The sequence below is a fragment of the Triticum aestivum genome, chromosome 7B, assembly GCF_018294505.1.
Source record: "Triticum aestivum cultivar Chinese Spring chromosome 7B, IWGSC CS RefSeq v2.1, whole genome shotgun sequence".
NCBI lineage: Eukaryota > Viridiplantae > Streptophyta > Magnoliopsida > Poales > Poaceae > Triticum > Triticum aestivum.
The window spans coordinates 440,746,319-440,752,221 of NC_057813.1; positions in this window are offsets into that span (position 1 = coordinate 440,746,319).

The window sequence follows — 5,903 nt, forward strand, 5'->3', positions numbered from 1 at the left end:
TAGTTACGCATGCTTACCACAACCATATCTTCTCCCCTCATCATCCTTGAATACCTCCCGACCCGTCTCTCACACTCACGTGCATAGACATACAAACATCCCCCTCCCCCGCCCTCTCTTATTGATATTGCACTCATACCCTCTGTTTGTCTAGCAGGCCTCTCCCACCATTTGTGAGACGCCACTCCACCACCAACCCTCCGACGCTCTACCTTTGTCTTTTTCCCAACCTTATTCCTCTGCTACACATATCCATGGATGTCGATCGATCTCCCTCAATACATAGCTAGGTCTCTCTCCTTCCCCACACATATACTAGTCGACCGGTCTCTACCCTCCCCCCCACACCCACACACACCGATAGTCGAACGTTGTAGGTAGGTATCCATGCCAGGGAGAAGAACTGCACCTCTGCCCTCTCAAATTCCAGTAGGCCAGCTGCCATGTATCTTTGACATGGGCAAACACAAATTCGATGGCACTCTTTATCGATCGCACAGCCACACACTTCATCCCTGTTTTCAATTCTATCGATATCTCACGTCCATGAATCCATTTCACACACATTGCATATGTTACGATTTTCGGATTGAGATATCATCAACACATTGCCTCTGTTTCGCACAAACCATCTCTCTCACACCCACCCACGTATGTACCTGCACCTAAAGAAGAAGTGCACGCAGGACGCACGTACTCACGTCTCATTCCCGGCCACACCCGCGCGGGTACACGGTGGAGTTCGTTTCTGTACGAAAAGGCAGGCCACGTGATAATTTGACACATGTAGCGGTTGTTTACTCGAAGGAGGGTCGGGTACCACGCCTAGAATATAAAATTATTGCCGTAAGGAAAATGGAAAAATGGGTTTGTCTCTCGTCACACCATCTCACACAAGGCCGCCGTGGCCTCTCTCTCTCAGCGTTGGTCAGTGATCCGGCCGCATCCCGTCCGCCGGGGAAAGGGAGGATGTACATCGTCTCTCTGTTCGACAGTGTTGAGGTAGCTCGTCCCGATCTACGGTACCCGCCGTTCTCTCTGACCAAGCTCCGGCGCGGTAGGGCCTTCGCCACTTGCTCGATGTCGCAGTATGAGCAGATCCCGTCCGCCGGCGCCCTCCTAGTAACATCCCGAAGACCCTCAGGTACAGCTTCCTCCGGCCTTGCTCCACTGCCCATCTTCCCACGTTGCTGCATGTGGATCTTCTTTAGTTGTTTGCTTAAATCGTATCTCAACCAACGTACTTTCCATCTTGCAATCTCGTCCTCAAACCATTTTTGATAAACCACCATGTGCTATCTTTCCCTTTTTACATGGAACATGCTTCTTTTTTGTCGGTGTATGTGTCTTCAACTCGTGTTATTGGGAAGTAATTGTTTCCTTTCGACCTCCTTTTGCAAATAGGGCTATCCATTTTCACCTCGTTGCTATTGCGACCTTTTGGTGAACTGCACAATCACTTTTCTGAAGAGTGTTTTGTGCAGTTCTGCCAAAATGTCACACGGGCAACGTTTTTACATTTCTGTGGGATTGCGGAAAGGGTGATTGGTTTTGCTATCCTCCTCATCCAAGTCCGTGCCTAATCTTCTCCAACAAGAAGTTAGTCCTAAAGAGAGATCATAGAGGTGATCGGCTTCTATTTATGTGTGTTATGTTTCATATCTAGTTCCACTATTATTGTAATCACATTGACTGGATATCTTTGCAAACAGGGATGGTCCGCTCGATTTTAGTGGAGCTGCACAAAATGATCGAATTGTGGTGTCCTTCATACACCTCTTTTTTGGCTACAGAGCTGGGTGAAACTAGCTGCCAAGCAATGAACACTGTGCCAAGGAAATGGAGCCATGCCTACGAATAGCATTGATCAATTATATTTTTTTCTTTATTTGTACACCTTCTCACAACTTTGTCTTCAGTTGTGATGTGAATATTGGCACTGATCTGCGAACCATTGAGATGCATTAGCCATGGTAGTTTCATTTGTATTTGATGGAATGTTGTAACGAGATAATCTCGAGGAAAGACACATGAATCCTAAGTTGAAACCTTTTTTTCCTGTGGGAACCAAAGTTGAAACCTTCATAGCATCATAGTACAATTTCATCAAAATTATGCGTACATATAAACAAATCCTGAAGGATTGATAGCAATGCCAGAAACAATTCAACTTCATTTTGCCGACATGTTGGACATCCTTCATCCGGCTCCACCTGCCATGCAGCAATATTGAGTGCACAACACAACTTCAGGGAAAGATTCACCCCGGTCGTTGCACCGTAGTAGTGATGACTAGTGAGCAGTCAAATCACAGAGCCCCACCTTCGCCACAGTAAGTTGCTCGGATGAAGCAACCATCATTTCTCTATTCCTTGAATCCGCTGGTACTCCCATATTCCCATAGTAATAAGTTGCTCGGGCGAATCAACCATCACTATATCCGCTCACGTGTGATGACCACATGAGCTATCCATTCAAATTGCATGTTAAAGAAAATAAAGGTCGGTAACTAATGCGGCAAACTTTCAAAAAAAACTAATGCGGCACCTTGGGCCAACGCGGCTAAATCGCATTTTGCACGAGAAATTACACACCATGTTTCGTTGACATGTGGTCCCGTTCCAACAAATCAGTGAGACGACGGCGAGTAGTAGGAGTATTTCCGAACGAACGTGTAGGCCGGGGCGTCTCTTCGTGAACCGTGGCAAACTGGCAACCGTCCATCGACTCTTTGCCTTTCCCTCTCGATTTGGAACTGTTGTCGCACGCTCTTCCTCTCCCTCCTCCATTTTCCTTTAGCCCTTCACCCTTTCTTCTGCCATTGTTCGATCGTCTTCTCCATGGAGGGAACAGGCCGGAAACAACCCCGTTATTCTTGCCCCAATCTGAAAGATGACGTAGTGGAGGAACTCATTGATCGGTGCGACGTCATCACCTCGGCTAGCATGGCAGGTTCGTTCAAGCCCATTCTCGACTCAACTAATAACATCATTACAAGGAACCCAAGAGTCAAGGAGCGGTTTGATCTCCCCTATCTTCTTCGCCGTGACCCTGATGACTGGCGCCGGCACGACGGAGGCCTCGCCCTGTGCAAGTTGATGCCGCTTGATAATGATACGTATGATGTTAAGATGCCAACGCTTGAGGGCAAGGCTTGGGCAGGCGCAAATGGAGATTGGGTTGTTTACATTGGGTCCAACGGCGAGTGGGAACTTGTGAATGTGTACACTCGTGACCGGGTTCCACTTCCAAAAATCTCAGCAGACTGCCCAGAGGTTGAGCACACCGGTATTGTACGCACGTTCAAATACGATCATGGTGACTGTCTTTTATGGAAGATAGCAATTTGTTGAGTTCCCAACCGCTCTTGGAATTACAACAACTATGAAGTTGTTGCTATCTTCGACAAGCTTGTTGTCGTTCTTGGTGGTTTGACCCGATGGATATTGCTCAAAAATCAGTTTCTATACACGGATGTGTACTGTGATGCAATTCAATACGAGGGTTTTGTGTTTGCTTCCACCGCTCATGGCACTGTTTTTGCATGGGATCCTCATAGTTTCGGTACGTTTGTCTTCCACCGTAATTATAATTGTTTCATCCACATGCATGCGGGTTAGAAAGTTTCCCTTTACTAATTAACCTTATTCTTGTGTTTCCAAGGTCCTATGAACATTCCACCACCTATACTTGAAAAAATTTATAACCAAGGGGGAGATGGCGATGGTGATGATCACGAGCATGAGGACGAGTAGAACGTATATACTCAGTGGTGCCTGGCAACTAATTTCAATGGATCACCTCTTCTTGTGTGTATACAGCCCACTGATGATGTTACTACTGAGGGAGCACGTGTTGTCTCCCATGGTTGCACTCTCCGGACCTATTCCAACACCCGTTGCATGGTATTCGGGATGGATACTAGTGTGCTAGCGCCAACACCTTCTCCCTGGTATAGAATTGATAGTCTTGGAGAAAACTCGCTCTTCCTTGGACAAAACTATCCGATGATGGTGAAAGGTGATCCAACTGCTGTTGACACAACGTTACTAGTACCATTTATGACAAGCAACTGTGTCTATACCTCGGACATTAGGGTGGTTCCCTACCCTGGTACTGATATAGTAGGCCGCTTCAGCCTGGATGATCAGTCCTGCATTGGTCTCGAGATCGACAATAGATGGCCCGTCTCAGAGAATCACTTGTGGTTCAAAGCAAGCGTTTCCAACGCCGAGGAATGGTTGAGTTGAAGTTCATTTCATTGCTTGTTATTTGTTGTGTGGTGAAAAGTTTAGTATTTATAATGTATCCTCGTTGTCGATGTGGGTTGATGACCTGTTGTATGTAATAAAATGATATGCCTGTGATAAACTTATTAAATTTATGAATGGCTTTTGAGTTGCTTCTATGAGTGAGTGGTGCGACGAGGCAAAAAAATATTTTCCGAATACATAATTGTACGTGCATTGCAACAGGTTATCGGATGAGGCCAAACAACAATAGTAGTAAACTATTTGTACTAGCTTCACATGCTTCGCGCGTCGTGCGGGTGTTTTTACTGTAGCCATATTGTACATAACCAGCACCTCGAATCCTCGATACTAGTACTATATAAGTAAGTAGTAGGAGTAGTAGGGTGGCATGGGCCAGAACAAGCATTCACGTCGAGGAGTACGGCACACGCCACCAGCACGACTTCCATCTGACACCATATTTCTTGGAGTCCGTGCTAGAGCAATCTCTTCAACCTCATCATTTCTCTAACTCAGCCATCGCGCGGTGGGCGAGGTGGGGGTTTGCCGATAGTCGGTTTCCTCAACTGTGGTCCCACTTGTAAGGCCAACTCCAACGCTCTATCAATATATGGATGTACTCTTCTTCCCAATACAAAAACTTGCATCCATTCTAATCCCTCCGTTGCACAATACATGCCTTCTATTTGTCAAAATATATATGTATCTAGACATGTTTTAGTATATAGGTACATCCATTTTTGGACAAATGGAAGTCAAGTATTTTGGAACGGTGGGAGTACACAATAAAATTTTTAAGTTAGCACAACTAGTCTAATCCGAGAGCACAACCGAAGATTTGGTCTAGTTCTTCCTCCTTTTGCCGACACGTGGGACATCCAGCATCTAGTTCGTGTCATGAAAGAAAATAGAGTGGTAGTTGAAGCCACGAGATGTGCATCTTGGGTTAAACTGTAAATAGAATCTTACTACTCTTGAGTAGTAACTCCAAAAGCGGCCACTGAAGATCTTTATTGGATTTGTTTTCATCACCAGCACGTCGAGGTGAAAGATATGCAGGTTCAGTGTGTCCTCTTGCGTTTTCACTGACATGTGGGGCCGCATGTGAGCAAACAGACGATGGGCTCCGCGCGTCTGCTGGCTGACTGAGAAGAGAGATAGAGGAGGGCTGAGCATGGACTGCAGGAAATTTATTCTACATAACGAGCACCTTGATATTCGCGTGTGGTTGTTTCTAGAATAAAAAAAGGAGGTACTCCTACTTATGTTACTCCCACTACGCCTAGCCTAAGGTTAGTTGGTGACCTTGCGCTTGGCTCTTTGCCTCTTCCGGAAGTCGATGGTTCTACAGTAGTGCTTCAGGCAATCTGACACCAAATGAACTACTGGACGTCCACCGCTTGTAAGCAAAAGTTTCTCCTCATGCTATGAGCCACCGCGCACGCGTTGGCGAGGGAGAAGGCGTAATCAAGCTTCTCGTCGTTCTGCGAGTTGACGGGACACATCAAAGTTATTTACTAGTAGTACGTACTCTCTCCAAAAAAGGGCTGACCATGTCATTGCTACCATCTCGTGCTCCGTCGTTGAGTACGTGTACTATTCATGTGCCATCGAGGAGAAAAAATATTGCGTAGGTGCCATCGAAGTGGA